This window comes from Wolffia australiana, chromosome 9 (genome assembly GCF_029677425.1).
Source record: "Wolffia australiana isolate 7733 chromosome 9, ASM2967742v1".
Lineage (NCBI taxonomy): Eukaryota > Viridiplantae > Streptophyta > Magnoliopsida > Alismatales > Araceae > Wolffia > Wolffia australiana.
This window is the reverse complement of record NC_135843.1, coordinates 8,389,111-8,405,707: the sequence shown is the minus strand read 5'-3', so window position 1 is coordinate 8,405,707 and position 16,597 is coordinate 8,389,111.

Genomic DNA, 16,597 nt, shown 5'->3' with positions numbered 1-16,597 from the left:
CATTTGGGAAGAGATTATAATAATGTACTAGTGATAAGAGAGGGGTTGCCTCCCTTATACAGAGGAGAGGAAACCCTAGAGAGAGAGAGAGAAAGTGATGCCGGGCCATAGTATCTGAGATCGCGTTGATGCAACTACCGCTATCCACGATCACCTTGCACGCCTTGCCATTGATCTTGATGTACGTGTAGAAGATTGATGTACGGGTGGCCGCATCAACGAACGGTGTCGGCTGATGAGCAGCCTGTGGAAGTCTAGCGGGGTTGTCAACCCGCGGTGATGTCCTATCTCTACTGCTGCCGGGTGTGTCGACAGCGATGTTGGCCAACGGCCGGACGGACGCACGGCCTGTCACGGGTGGGGCTCCTCGCGCCTCGATGATCTGAATGAATCCTATCTGTCCATCGGGCTCCTCGTACTCAAGGGCGCATTCTCGCTCCGTGATAGTGGTCCTCCCGGGTACGCCGGCTCCATCGCAATAATCCTGTTCGGTTTCCCGACATCAATCAAAAGTGTAGATGGGCATTGGTGTGCCCGGTGCCCTCGCCCTGGCACTTGTAGCACGTGATGTGTGCTTGACTTGGTGCAGCGCCACGGGCCGGGGCATCGCCGGTCGAGGCCCGGCTTCGGTAGACCCCACCGAGGTGGTTGGGGTCGCCTGGCCCCGGTGACCGGTGTGACCCGAGTGGTCGCGGTAGGGTGGAACGAGCGGTGTAGGCCAACCGTAGGAACTCGCGGCGCGTGTGCGCGTTGGCGCCGGGCGCTTCGACGGGCGGATCCAGGTGTTCCACTAGGTGGTATGCCTCGCCGACCTCTGCCGTTGGCAGTCGAGACCTTGCTGCGCAAGGCGGCCAAGGCCGGGCGAAGAGGCCGATGATGACGCGGGATCCTCCACGAAACGGCAACGCATCCGCATTCCTCGAAAGCCTCGATGTACTCCGACACCGAGTCGACCTTGCTTAAGGTCGAGCCACGAGAGGAAGAGTGTCATCTGGTACTGACGAGGAACGATTTGTTCCTTAGCTTCCGCGCCATTTCTGCCCACGACATGATGGGCTGTCCTTGTCGCTCGCCGAGCATTGCTCATTCTCCCAGAATATCTTGGCTTGTCCGTCAAGCCGTGTCTCCGTGTACTCGACGCAAAGGTCATCATCCATCATGTACCACCTGAAATACGAGTTCATTTTTGATTCCCAGTCAATGAACTCCTTGGGCTTCCTCGAGCCCTCGTAGACGGGTACGCCGGGCGCCGCACGCCTCTGGATGTGTGCACGATGCTCCTCGCGCGACGCCGTTGCCATCATAGTGCCTCCGGCACGGATAGTCCCCTCGCCGCTGGTCCATGGGGCGACGGGCGGAATGGGTCGGTCCGCGTCGCCCCCGCGTGGTAGGAAGACCATCCCGCGGTGCTCGGTCCAAAGGCACCGGACGATGTGGTGGTGGGTATGCACCGCCAGCCCCGTAATATGGCGGGGTGGCGGCCGTGGGTAGTCTCGCGTCGTGCGGTGGCTCGCCGAACCGCGGACCACGGGAGGGACGGGTCGAACCGACGAGCCGGGTAGTCACGCTCGGTCGCGCCAGACTGGCGTATAGGAGATCAGGTCGAGCATAAGGGTCCCCGCCGTAGCCACGGCGTAGTCGCCCCGCTGGCGATGCATGTCCCAAGCGTGGACATCCTGTGGGTCGCGCTGGTTCTCTAGCTAGGCGCATCGTGGCGGTACGCCGTAAAATGGGCGTCAGGGACCTCGTAATCATCAGCGAGGTCCGGGTCGGGTGACCACGGTATTCGGGTCTACCAGCCCCGTAAGGGGGCGAGGGGCTCGGGCAACTGGTCCCGCCAACCGTGCTCGGACACTCGGGTGTCGGCGAGCATCCGCTCAAGCGCCCGCCCTAGCTGCCGGCGCGCGACGATGAGCTCCTTGGTCTTCCGGAAGTTCTTCTCTTGGCGGGTACTGGCGAGTGGCGCCTTCGCCTCGTCCTCTACCCCGCAGGGGTCGCCTGGGGTGTACTGACGACGGAGTTTTCCCGTGGTCGCCGCCTCGTGGTATCCCGGTCTTCATAGTCACTCGATCGGAGTCGCCGAGGACGCGCGTGTGCCGCGTGGGGAGTGCTGTGATCGGCGTGAACCACCGGCGATGCCGGTGATCTCGATGCGCCTGGGCACCCGTGACGCCGGGTGGGACCGGCGTGTCTCGATATGGTGTAAGGTAGGATCCGCGAACCGCGAGGCCGGTTGAGGTCCCGAGGGCAATCTCGTTGCCTCTCGCCTCGCGACGGTTCGACTTCGCCACGGGAGGTAGAACCTCCGCGTTGCGCCATCCGCGCGGATCGCGCTCTACGCCATTCCTGGGTACCTATATGAATGCACGTAAATCGATGGATGCGATGCACTAGATGCGTGCGATGCGATGCGACGCCGAGACGCGTCTGTGGCGACCACAGCCGGGCTCGATACCATTTGATGCCGGACGTCGTCTCAACGGCGTCCGACCGTCACCGAGGGTAGGAACTCGGTGTCGTATCACTAACTAATCGGTTCACGTCCGCGACGTCAACCGATGGATATGCGGAGAACAGGAATGTATGTATGACGATAACGAGGATGATGGTCCTACTTTGGTACGTGCAATGCGCCGACAAGCTATGAGAGCCAACCCGAGCGGGATGGGTCGCCAAGCTGGGTCGAACCAGCCTCCAAGTCGCCCGAGGTGGGTCGAGGGCGCGCGACGCCGCCGAATGGGATAACTCCACTGGAATGCTCACACGCGCGGGGCGCCCCGAATCGCATCGACAGGTAAGACGCCATCTTTGTTTCATCGTTCTCTCAATCTGTCTCACTCACCTATCTAACCCGAGCGGTGGAGGCAATACGAAAGAGTACTGTAAGAAATAAGGACCGAAGAAGCGAGGTAGCAGCAGTACCTACGCCGGGCGACGGTTGACTCGGTAGGAGCTTCCATGAGAGGAGCCACTGGTGAGGAGTATGCCAATCACGAGCATGTGACAAGGAGGCGACCGGGCGCAGCAGCAGCAGTGCAGCAGCAAGAGCGGGCGGCGCGCGCGCGCAGCTCGGCGGTGACGATCGATGCGACTCACGGTGCAAGCTCACGGCGGACCGGCAGTTGTGCTTGCGGCGCGCCGGTCGAGCAGGTCGCACTCACGGTCGGCTCGGCGGCAGTGTGGCAGCACGCGGCGCCGCGCGACAGCAGGAATGGCGGCAGCACGCGGCGCGGCTGGCGGCGGCGGTCGGGCAGGCACACGGCGGCGGCACGACCAGGTCGGCGCAGCTGGTGGCCCTGCTGGTCGCGCAGCGAAGTCGCGCGCGGCAGCGCAGCTGATCGGCGGCCAGCGCGAAGCGCGGCTGCGGTGCGCGGCTCGAAGCGGTGGCGCGGCGGCCCTAGCGGCAGCGAAGCGCGGCGCGGCGGCGGCGGCGCAGCGGCCTGGCGGCGCGGCGCGCGAGGCGGCCGCGCGACTCGACAGCAGGAGCGGTCGCGGCGGCCCGGCGAGCGCGCGCAGGCTCGTGAGGCGCAGCGCGGCTCGGTAGCGGCGCGGGCAGTGGACGGCCGCTGAGCGCGCGCGGCGGCGGGCAGAGGAGCGCGCGGTGGCCTTATCGGCGCGGGACGCGAGGCGGTCATGGGCTCGGCGGCGACGTGACTCGAGCGAGGGGCGGTGCAGCGGTGGTCTCCTTCCCTTCCCCTTCTCTTCTCCTTCTCTTCTTCCTTTCTTCTTCTTCTTCTTTCTTCTCTTCTTCTTCTTTCTTCTCTTCTTCTCCACGACCTGACCCTTCTTTCTCAAAGTGCAATTCTTCAAAATTAGGTCAAAGGTGAGGGAAGCGCCCACCTCTTCCCCTTATATATGGGTGAAGATGGCCCCTTCCTTAAGTCCAAAAACACAAAAGAAAAGGAAAGGAAAATAAGGAAAGAAAGTATGGAAACAGGCTTGTCAGGCCTAACATAGAAAAAGGGGGAGGGGTTCCTCATATGTGCCCTTCCCCCGCTACACGACAATACGAATAAAGTGAAAAACTATAGAATAAAGTAACTGACGGTATCGTGTGCTCCGGTGGTCGGCGCCGCCATGCCGAGTAACGGAATGCGGATCCCGTGTTGCCGCGCGGCTCGTCGTGGTAGCTGGACTCGCCTCGGTGGCGAGCTGGGTAGTGACGGCTCCTCGGGTGCTGAGTCGGGGACGTCCTGCTGCTCCTCTGCTGCTGGCTCGATGACGACCGGTGGTGACGCGCCATCAGAAAGAGAGAGTGAATTACAAGAGTACCCCTCCGGGGGGGTATATTCACTCACACAGTTCAAAACTAGATATCCCTAAACTTCGATATCACCGACTAGGCTCACTTTGTCCCTGTAGTCTTTGGTGCCCTAATCCGAATACTGATAACGCCTAATCTAAATTCGAATCAATATAAAAGTAGATTTTAAAACTCAATATCACTAAAATTTAATATAACCGATTGGGCTCGCTTTCTCTCTGTAGATTTCTGTGCCCTCATTCGAATACTGATATTGCCTGATTTAAATTTCCAATCAAAATAAAAATAAAATTCACAACTAAATATTACTAAAATTTAATATAACCAATTAGGCTCACTTTCTCTCCCTATATTTCTGTTCCCTCATTTGAAGACTCTTAATGTCTGATTTAAATTTCTAATCAAAATCAACAACATTTCAAAACCACATATCATCGCCCTCGTATACCATTTTCCATAGTCATCCTGCATCATTTTATTTAACAAGTTGAAAGGCGATCTGACGTAGGACGACTATGGGATGGACGATTTAGGGCGGATGACGAGGCTATGGGTAGGAATGGGTTAAGGGATAAAACAATCCACAGAAATCACGGTCGATTCTCGGACTTAAAACCGATGAAATCTGGTGGTGCAGCTCCGACCCTTATCGAGGGCGGGAGTACTGTCTTCCCCCACCGCGACGATGCCTAAGCACCGAAATCAATACCTCGAATTCACGTCGCGAAGAAACACTCGAAAAAAGGAGAGAAGAAGAGGAAATCCAAGTCTAATTCTGACGGCAGTGGAAACTTCCCGAGAAAATACTGAGCGGAGAACACGTCGACACCACAGGGTTCAGGTATACCTCAGCACCGTAGTGCGTGTAGAGGCTGCAGGTAATTCTGCTCGTGGCGACGAAGGCGCGCGTGATATCGAACGGCGCCCGGCGTTGTCCGCCCTGGTTGACGCGGAAGCGGGACGCGGGTCGGGCGCGACGAACTCCGCGCGCTGAGGCGCGAGCGCCGCACGCGCGCAGCGCGCCAGCGCGATCGCGGCGTACGGAGGCACGCGGCGCGGGGATGGCAGCGGGATGGCGCGCGTGGCGTCGCGCGGCAGTGACGCGCGGCGCGCGCGGTGATGACGACGGCGGCGGCGGCGTGGTGGCGGCGGCGACGACGGTGATGACGACGCAGCGGCGACGACGGGGAAGGTTAGGGCAAGATGAGGGGTAGGGCAATCCTCCAAGAAGAGTTAGAAAGAAAACTCAATTCTTGAATTATGATTGCCTCATGAGTTCTTGAAACAAATGACCTTATATAGGCCTTGGAGGAAAGAGAAAATAACTAGAAAATAAGACACGCAAGGGAAAACGTGCATCACGTCACGCTAAAGGGCAGTTGTGGATCTGCCTTTGGCGTCGTGTCATGACGCGCGTGGAGACGCGGCGCGGTGGTGACGTGGCGGACGACGGTTGTGGCGTGTTGACTTCTTTGTTGACTCCTGTTGACCGAGGTGGGTTGACTTCTGTTGACTTCATCTTTGGATCCGTAACGTCTGTGTTGACCCCGACTGCCTGCGGTGACGTGTCCTGGGCTGATGCATTGGCGTCCTCGCCATCACGATCCATCGGGTTTTTTGGCTAAGAAGGATCAAGTGTGGCCTTGAGCCTGAACGGAGCCCCAAAGGGGTGTGAGCCATCACTACATACATGCACATGAATAAAATGATGAAAATATCATGTCATTAACAATATATTATATACATTCATGCAATTCTAAGAAATATTCACTTTTTGACACTGTTTTTTTCAACCAACCCCATTTGAATTCATAAAAGTAAGCATTTATCTAACTAATAAATATTTTAAAGCTCCATGTGTGCTGGATTGCTGTAATCTAATTCTGAGTTTATTTACGGGATAGAATATTTTATTGGACATTGAAGGTGATCCATTAAGTGTATTGGCCAAAGGAGGAAATGTGCCCTTGGTCTTCAAAGGAGCAGCTAGAGGGGCGTGAGCCATGACTTGTCTCTGCCACTCACATTTAAACTTCGCTCATTAAGGTGGATCATGCAATTTAACTATTGGAGCTCTCAAAAAAAGGAAAAATAAATGAGTAACAAAGGATTAGGACAGGAGAGATAGACATTTCAATAATTGGACCACATATAAATATGTTTTCTCTACCTCTTCGCTCATATTGAATGAGTTCCATCAGAGGTCTCCCATAGTTAGCTATGGGGCCTTGATTGAGATAAAACTTAATCAATTCAAGCAACAGACGATGAATAATGAAATTTTTACAACATTCCAAAGCCTATGATCAAATCACTTGTGCACAGATCATATTTGTGATTTCTTAGATCCTCGAGAAAGATGTGTAAAGATGTTCAAGTGTCCATCCTCAAGATGTATCCACATGATCCCCGACATGTCATGTATCCACATCCATTTTGACGATCCCATTATTACTCCATCGTCATTGTTATGATGTATCAGTTGCATTGGGCATGGAGAGCATTCAATGGGAAAATGTAGAAGATTGGTCGATACCTACAAAATTTATGGCAGAGTAAACTTTGTTTGGGGCCTTTCCCTACTTACACTAAGCAAGGTATTTCCATTTTAGTGTGACCCTCTAAACTGATGTATCAGTCCAATTAAGGACTCTAGTGGCCCAGTAATATCTATTGGCCTTTAAAAGTAATTTTCTACGTTAACATATAGCCAAGTTAATCATGGATCACTAATAAATTCAAAATTAGGGTTTTAATTTGTTGTTGATTTTTTAATGTTTAATCAATAAAATATAAACAACACTCAATTAGGTAAATCTAGCTAGTCATGAGTATGGATTGTCTCCACATGAATGGTAAATAAGGATTTAATACTATTAATAGTGATTAATGAGATGTGTCTCCATAGGGAATGGAAATTATGAATTTAATATCAATTTTATAGTGATTAATAAGATGCGAAGAGAAACAAATAAAGTATGAAGAGATACAAATTGAGAGATGAGGAAATGTGAGATGACAAGGTGGTACTTATAAAACAAATGTTATTATATTAGGGAGTATATGTTGATAATGAAGATGCTAGAAGAACGAGTGAGAAGGAGAAAAGGAGGGACAAAAATGAGATAAGAAAGGGAATAGATATGAGTGATGTGATAAAAAGGCGTGATACTTTATCAGAATGTACAAAGATGTGAAACTATGGTAGAATGTAACGATGAAAGGGATCTAACCTACGACAATGACTAAAAGAAACAATGTAACACGATTTTGCTTATTGTAGATCCTTACGTTCCACCAAGATCAAGACAATTTGTGACCGCAAGTGAGCTCCTCTTCTTATCCATTACCTCATGTCACATGCCCAAGACACCAAGAACAAGCTTAATGGATCTCAAAAACTCATCATCTTTCAATCAACCCGTAAAAATGTTGGACACAACTTTAAAAATGAATTTTAAAAATCTCAACACCTACATTTATAGATCAGAGGGCATGTATAGAAATAGGGGGTGAAGACAAAGTGAACCTCAAAATTTCAGCTCAATCAACCTTTTGGGTTGTCTGATATCAACGAAAGAAGGGTCTTTTCATTACTACATTTAAATCTAATTTCATATAACAAAAGATATAAATTAATACATAATTGATCTTATAAACCTTATACAATCACATCACCTTGAGTGGAATGTATCACACACTAACATTTCTTTGTTAAGTTTCTTCAAGTCATTCATGTGCTCGTCATGTAGACATTCCTCTGCAATCAATGCAATGACGAGCCTCTTCTTTAACTTCTTTAATTTTCATCAAACAATTATAGATTTTCACACCATAGGACTGCTTATATTAATATTAAAATTGAGGCAAAGAGAAGATATGGGGGGCCACCAAGGTTTCGGTGGCATGAGAAACTAAAACGGGTGCCCCGTCTTTATACTTAGTTTATTTCTTTTCATAAAAGTCCTTATACATTTCGATATAGTCACAATCATACATAGATCCTATTAGTGTGAGCCTACATGCTAATGTATTAGTCTATTTAATGACTTTAAAGGTCCGTCAATGAGGTATCTTTGGTGTTTCACGTACAAGAGCTGCTTTAATGTCCGTGACCTGAATCAGTCTAATTTAAATTAAGTTATAATACCATAGTGTCTCTACACTAATGAAGACATGTTGACCATATTTATCACATAAATTGGATTAGACAGTGCTACTCTTTTTGGATGGTTTGACATCAATCTCGAGTGTCTTTCAAATAGAAATATTTATAACACATGTTTGAATACTAATTATCACTTAATTATGATCAAATCACAATTCACTAAATCAATGAATGTATTCAAATACTTCATTATAAATAAAATTGTAGGGTCCTAATGAATAAACATATATTTCATTGAACTTCAATATGATATCGATGTGTGATTGGCTTGATGGACAAATTATATCCATCAAGCAGATATGCTGATAATGGAGTGGCACACAGCTTTGAGGCAGTGTCACATTGATAATGATACAATGGTGTGTGAATGTTTGCATGAACGTGAAAACTACAATGAGTGTGCTAGGGACAAGGCAGTGATACAATCACATTCTGATTTTTTGAAGAAAAGGAAGCTGAAAAAGTGAAGACTATATTTTAGGTTTTTAAGATGCTGAAGATATTTTTAACAAAATGTATTGATTCGTATAATTCACTTTTGGTTGAATATGGCTCCTAAATGTGTGCATTTTATGCATGAAATGGGACAATAAGAGATTAAAAGGCATCCATTGTAGTCTTCAACTAGGTGTATCAACATGGACCCATGAATTATCTTTGTCCTCATCCTATACCATTGATGACAGGCATTTATGCATCCAAACATAAACTAGTTGATTTTAATTGTTAATTATCACAGTTATGATGCATGTTCTTGTGATTTGACTAATTTTTCATAAAGCACGTGCCATTTAGAATGTCCTCAAAATGACATTATTTGGTGTTAAATTTTTTGTTTTTAATGAATTTTAACCTTTTCCAAGATCAAAGCACTAATGCGGTAACCCTATTTTTGAGTTTGATTGTTATAGGGCTTGAGTAATGAGGACTTGTGAAGAGAAAAGATACATGATTGGAATACCCAGCCAATCACACACACAGTGATGTTGGTTACAAAGATGAAAATCCAATGACCAAGATTTGATCTGATTGTCAATCTATCTATTTTAACAAAGGGGACGTGTGTTGGTGAGATTTTGCACAAGAAGCCTGAATGTGGCATAGATTTGAAAGATCCACCAATATATCCAAATTAGGAATGTATTTTGCTTCCACAATCCCACTTTGTTATGTTCTGGATTGCCAATGAAAGTATATTATTTACCATCATTCTTTGTTATGACTCATTTTCTCTCAATTTATTTCTTCAAAATCTTATTCATTCCTAGTCCTATTTATATCGTCTTGGACTCGTTGGAATCATTTTTGTCTAATTTAAAAATCTACATTAATCGTTATCATCTGACTACCTAATTCTTTTTATTTCTAAAAAACGCAGAGTATCTTCTTGCTTTTTCATAATTAGCTGTTACAGGAAACTGCAATTGATGTCCCATCTAGATTAGTGAGTTTGCATTTTGTTACACGTATTCATGTGTTTTTATAAGTGCACATCATCTACATGTCACCTGGACTAGGGAGACTCCAAAATGAGATGAGAGAAAAGAGAAAATTAACATTTATCAGTTTCCTTCTTTCCCTATTTGTTGAGGGCTCTAATTCATTCTCCCACTTTTGAGGGAAGTCGAGTGGCCTGAGTGACCGCATCTCTTTTGTTTCCTCTGATCCCACATCACTATCTCCTTCTTGGCCATCAAACTCCTTTAAGCCCAATATCTCTTCAAGATTTACAATATATAAGTAATTATATCCACCGGTAATAAAACTGCTACACTTATATGAATTGAATCAGGGTTGGTGATGAATGCACAGATTATTGAGCACGTGGATCTTTAGTTCTTAGATGTTTGATGACACAATCAAATAAAATGGCATAAGTTATTATGTGATATCATTGTTTTCATTAATATCTCGTAAAAACTGTTATTATATAAGTGGCATAAATAAAAAGGTATTTATAATCATAATAAGGATAAAAAATGATGTAAAATTCATGTGAATATTACTGAATTTTTTGCATTATTAGATAGAGCACAATTGTTCTAGGTTATTTTATTAACTAGTGGATTTATTGGATGAGATGGAATCAGTCTTCTTCAACTACGTCTACATAAATGACAAATCTGATAAGTTCAAAATCCTAACACTTATGAAGGCTATTAAAAATTTAATTTAGGAACCAAACGAGAGTTTTCATGAACCCTAGTAGCTGATATATGATAATAATTGCATATTTGGATGGTAAAATTGAGATGATTCAATGATTTCTGATGGTTTGAATGAAGCATATCAATACTTCATTGATAATTATTAAGACTATGATTGATAATAATACCACCTAAGATTTCCACTTACAAGTAAGAGGAAGGACCAAAGAATAAAAAATTTAGAGCCAAAGAATGGAGGGGGCATAACATTCTAAATGGTGGATACGATCACCATCATGACGATTTATTAGGGGGTGAAAGTAATGTTTTCAACATAACTTACATCCATCAATCAATCCTCTACCATTTGTATAAAAAGATTAATGTTTGTGCATGATGGATTAGAACTAAATCCATCGTCATCTTCCAAACAAAACGTGCAATTAAAATTCAAGTTCAATAAATTTATCGCACCGTCTTGTGTAAATGGACATTACCATAATGTTATAGATAACATCATCGGAATGAGCCCTTGTGATTGGATTAAAAATGCATTACAGGTAGGGCACTAAGCTTGAACCCCAAAGGTTATACTGGTGAAATTATAATTATATCTCTCTTGATGGAGATACACGAGAAAAAGGAGCTTGTGTTTCACATGCCTAGAATGCAACCTGAGTTCTTGAGTTGAAGAATGGCGGTTTTTGGGTTAAACTCCTTATTCTTAAAAAGTACATAATAATTTTTATTATTAAATTTAGAAATTTTGATTTTCTGTAATAATAATAATTTTTATTATTAAAATTTTATTGTTATATAATAATATTATGCCATGTCCACCCACAAAAATCTTGAGTTGGCTTGTTCTGCAATGTATAATACTCCCCATCTGAACCTTTGATCAAATGAGAGGCCCAAAAGACCTTAAAGGTTGAGAAATGAGGATAAATATGGAAATTTTACCAACATCAAGTCCAATATCTACCTCACAAATCTTATTCGAGATGGATGAAATTTATTTCAAAATGCATGTATGTTAAATGTATGGATCTTAAGCTTACAACATTTGAAAATAATGAACCATACGAGAATCCAAACAAGGTAGGTGAGAGAGATTAAATATGAACATAAACATAGAACGATAGAACAGGTCTTAGGGAATCCACGATAAAATTAAAGTATTTGGATGCACAATATAATTGTATTACGTTATAGAGTTATTTAGCCTTCAGATCATCTCCTAAGATTTCATTGATAATGTGCACATTATGATCATCTCCTAGGATTCCAATGTTAGCATCACCTGTCATTTTATAAAATTAGATTTTATGGCCTTTGAATCGGATATTTCCCCTAATTATCCAAGGTTATTTGAGGAAGAAACAAGCCTTCCAAGTGAGAGAGAGAAATGTATGTAGCTAAAAGAGGCGGCAAAAAGATGCCTCTAAAGCCATAATATACATAGTGAGAAGGTCTCTAAAAGCATTGTGGTGACTATACATCCCCAAAGTGAGAGAGAGATGAGAGTTAGAAAGAGGGAGAGAGTGAGAGTCCATAGAAATGTTTGTGTCATTTTATATTCATATTTAAATGTTTGGGGCTGTGTTAAGGTGCATTTTATTCAGTAATGTGTATAGGGTTACAATACTTGGAAAATAAACCAATAAAATACTAAGTTAATGGATCATGACTTAATGACCAGGATTCAGCCCCCTTTCTTTGGGGCAACATAACATAAAGGTGAAGTCTCATAGACAGATGTTAGACCAGCCCCCATCCAAAGTACCTAACAATGGCATGGGTGGGCAACGAGTTATGTCTCCTCTAAATGATGAGATTTTAGCACAAATGATATAGTTTCCCCTCTTTAACTTTATGTAATATGTAATATGGTGGCCTTTGGATGTATTTCCTAACCTACCTGAAAAGGAGGGGATGATTGGGTGACACACGACACGTGTGGTAGGCATGTGGTATAATTATTTGATGTATTTAAGCCTTTTTAGATGGAAGTCTAAATTAATCCAAAACCTAGAAATAAAACATTGAATTAATAAATTTTAGATTTAATTTAAAATCTCCCATCTTATTAATTAATATTCAAGTCTGAAACACAGACATGGAAAGATACATATCTATCTAAAATAATTTAAATAAATTGAATCAATATATGTTAATTGAGTTCAGGAATAAATCCATTTTCCACCTCATTGTATATCTAGGAGTAATTGCAATATCATGATATTGGGAGTTCAGTTAAGAAGGATGCCTTTCATTTTAGTTGGCAACAACACATGTGATGGAAATATATGTGGCCGGCAAGCCAATCCCACATTCCACAACTCGTTCCATGTTCATTAATGGAACATATTCATTATAGTGCATGAAGTTCACGAATACATGATCAGACTAAGTGAATTATGATCAGCTCGTAATACAGAGATCACTAGTCTTTAAGCATGTATTTTAAATATTCTTATTTGAAGGATACATGAGAAGGACATCGAAGTATCCAGATAGAATAACACTATCTAGCCTCCCTCATATGATGAGTATGGCCGTTCCCGTAGCCATTAGTGTGGAGACACTAAGGATAGATAGTGGGTGCTCTTTAGTGGAAAGAGTTCACTGAATTGATCTGTACGAATCCCTAAATGTTATTAACTCAAATTGTCAATAAGTTTGATTCACGTCATGGTTGTATAAGTAGTCCTTAGACCTGAGACACCAAAGATGTATTGTGGACAGAGATTTGTACTTTGACTATGACCTACGCTTCCCTAATCATGGGATTCTAAATAGTCTTAGTCCGGATACATCAAGAAGTTCACGAAGATGACTGAGTGGTCAAGATGGGATCGTCCACCCTTGGTATAAGAGGTGACAAATCAAGGAAGACAATGCGATTAAGTCCTTGGCCAAGGTAGTGGAATATTAGAGAAGAGTTCTCTCATGATTTCCAAATGCATCAGTACTAACTCGAATGACCGATTAGGGTTTGGTAGTTGACTATACCCTAAGTCGTCCTAGGAGCGTCAAGTGGATGAGGAACTATACATACACAATAACCGATGATGAACAGGTTCCATGAGTGAGTCGATACACACTCATTTGTATCTTCTAGAACACGAGGTGTAGCTTGGCACCCCATGTGCTGGAGACTCAACCTATCGATTAGTTTAAATGGATCCAAAATTATTTAATCTATATGTTGATATAGTTAATTAATTTGGAAGGCCAATAAATGTTATTGGGCCGTTGGAGTCATTAACTAGACTGATACATGGGCCCAGAGGATCACATGCAAATGGTCGTTTGGACGTCGGAATATATACTTAAGTTTTGGGGGTTTTTATTAAAAAAACTCACTTAGTATAAATAGGGGAAGACCCTGAATGAAATTCATCTAGGCCATAATTGTTCAAGGGACTTCCCCTTCTTCTCCCTTCTCCCCACACACCCTCTCCATGCCCGATGCGATTGGGACGGTGTAACGACGACGATGGAGGTAGAACGAGGCTCGTCAATGAGAAGGAGAAGATTTAACGTGTCGAGGACCGCGTGGATACGTCTAGAGGCTGCAGACTTGAGCAGCTCGACTCGTCTCGCTCTAAGATTGAAGAAATCACGGATGCAATCAGTGCACAAGTTCTTCAATTCAATATTTTTTTTGTTGTCATTCGATTCCGTTACGTCACTTCCACTACATGGCATCTTCATCTTCAACCAGATCTAGGCCTTTAGAACCCAACACCTAGAGCCCCTCAAAATCCTCTCACATATTTTCTTTGATAGGATTTTCTCTGACACGATCCTTTGAAAGATTTTCTTTGTCAGGATTTCTAACATATTCACCTATGACAAAATCCTCCAAATATTCTTCTTCTTCTAATATATGCATAATATATGTTCTCTAACTTGTCAGATCTGTAGATCTTCTGTTCTGTCCCATCCGAATCTTCTTGAGCCATACAAATATCTATTGACAGCTTCTATAAGCCCAAAATTTGCACAATATATCTACTCAGGCTTGTCAGGATGCTTATCATATGTTTTAGCTTGTCATTGTTTTTTTTCTCGATGTTTTGAGTTGTCCTTTCATGGGTACAACCATTATGGATGATCCTGGACTTGTTGTTTCCTATCTAAGCTCCATTGATAAGTCAAAATTTAGGTGGTTAACCTAATCGATGTGTAATTTTGAGACTTGGTGAGGAAGGGGTCAAACCACAGAGAAGGCTTAGTGATTAAGATTTATTTTAAAGAAATTAACATTGGAGAAAGAATATTAGGTATAAAGAGTGTGAAAGAAAAGATAATTAATATTATATGATCGTTTAATTCAAATATTTTATACGTACAAATTCTTAATTCTTACTCATAAAAATTACGAACTTATAACATGGTTTATTATGGTATTAAAATCATGAAATAAGGATAGGATAAGGGGAATGAATTGATGTGATCAAGAAACCCTAATTACATTTTCCTATGAAAACCCTAATTAGTAATTGGTGGTATAAGCCATTAATCCCTACTCATAGGGTTTAATAACTTATAAAAGAGAGTGAAGTGATATGAGATTGTGGAATTCATTTCAGATGGGGAAAATGGAATAAAAATCCTAATTAAATGTTTAGGACTTTCCTCTTCCTTTGGTGATGCTCGCAAGCATCAATCTCCCTTCATGGACCCGTATATTGCGCTCGGTGCCTTGGCCTGTTGCAATAGACACAAAGATAGATCAAGAGAGGGAAAAAACTCATTTTAGAAAGAAGAAAACCCTAAATTGGCACTCCAAAGCCTTTGTTCCAAAAGGTCCCCTAAATGGAGAAAGACAAAAAATACAAGAAGAGCCTGATTTCGGGATCTATTTGTAGGCTCATCCATAGGTCATGGAAATAAAAATAATATGTGGATCTTCCCACGAAATTTCAGCCAAAACTGCCCATGGGATCAACAGTTATGGCCATTTGAATTTTGAGCATTTATAGCCATTCATTTGTTTGAGTAGTTCCACCAGAATAGGGAGCCACCAGAGCATGCCACATCATCCATTCTTGTAGGGCACGAATTTGACTTGTTCTACAAGAAGAGAGAGCCAACTGTTGTTCGACATCACCCCTCTTGTAGGGCACGAAGTTGACTCGTTCCACAAGAAAAGAGAGCCACCAGTTGTTCCACATCATCCCTCAGTGGGCCTTGGTTTTCCCATTTTTTAACCTTAAAAAATACTTGAAAAATATCAATTATAGTCCTTAAAATTCCCTAAAATTCAAAATTAAATATCTCTTTATCTACAACTCCTTCTTGGATGAAATTTTTACCAATTTAATCTTTTTTAAACATACTATCCATTTCAATCATTATAAACATATAAATATACTGATTTTAATGTAAGAATAATTATTTAGTGGACTTATGTATTTTTGGTGAAAATTACATAAAATTCAAGATAACATGCATAAAATTATCTTAATTATGCTTTAAACTGCAATTAATAAACATGAATTATCCTGCTTATTTGCATATTATCACCCATGTACCCTTGAAGGATGATTATTGAAGTATATTTTTCTGTTGAAACTCTTGTTTCCCCTCTCTGAGTGTTCTCTTTGCTAGAGAGTGCTTTAGTGCTTGTGGATTCAAGTACAACCCTTGTGGACTCAAGAGTTGGAGAGGCTAGTTCTTTGGATTTAGGACTTGACTGCTTCAAGTAGAGTAAGGCTTATGGATTCAGGTCATGTTCCTATAATGTTTATGTACTGAAACTGCTCGACAAGCTTATGAAGAATTTATAAAATATAATCGTAACAGAATTCCTCTAATTCATGTGTAATAATTCCAACAAAGTATGGGTCAATCAAAGTTGCAGACTTTGGAAATTAGGATCTATTTTGTAAGACACTCTTCAAGCAAACTAAACGAAACACCTTATTGTTTATCCAATTTAAATTTAAATTTATTATAGGATGCTTTATATTTATTAAGATACCAAGTAATGATATTATAATACAA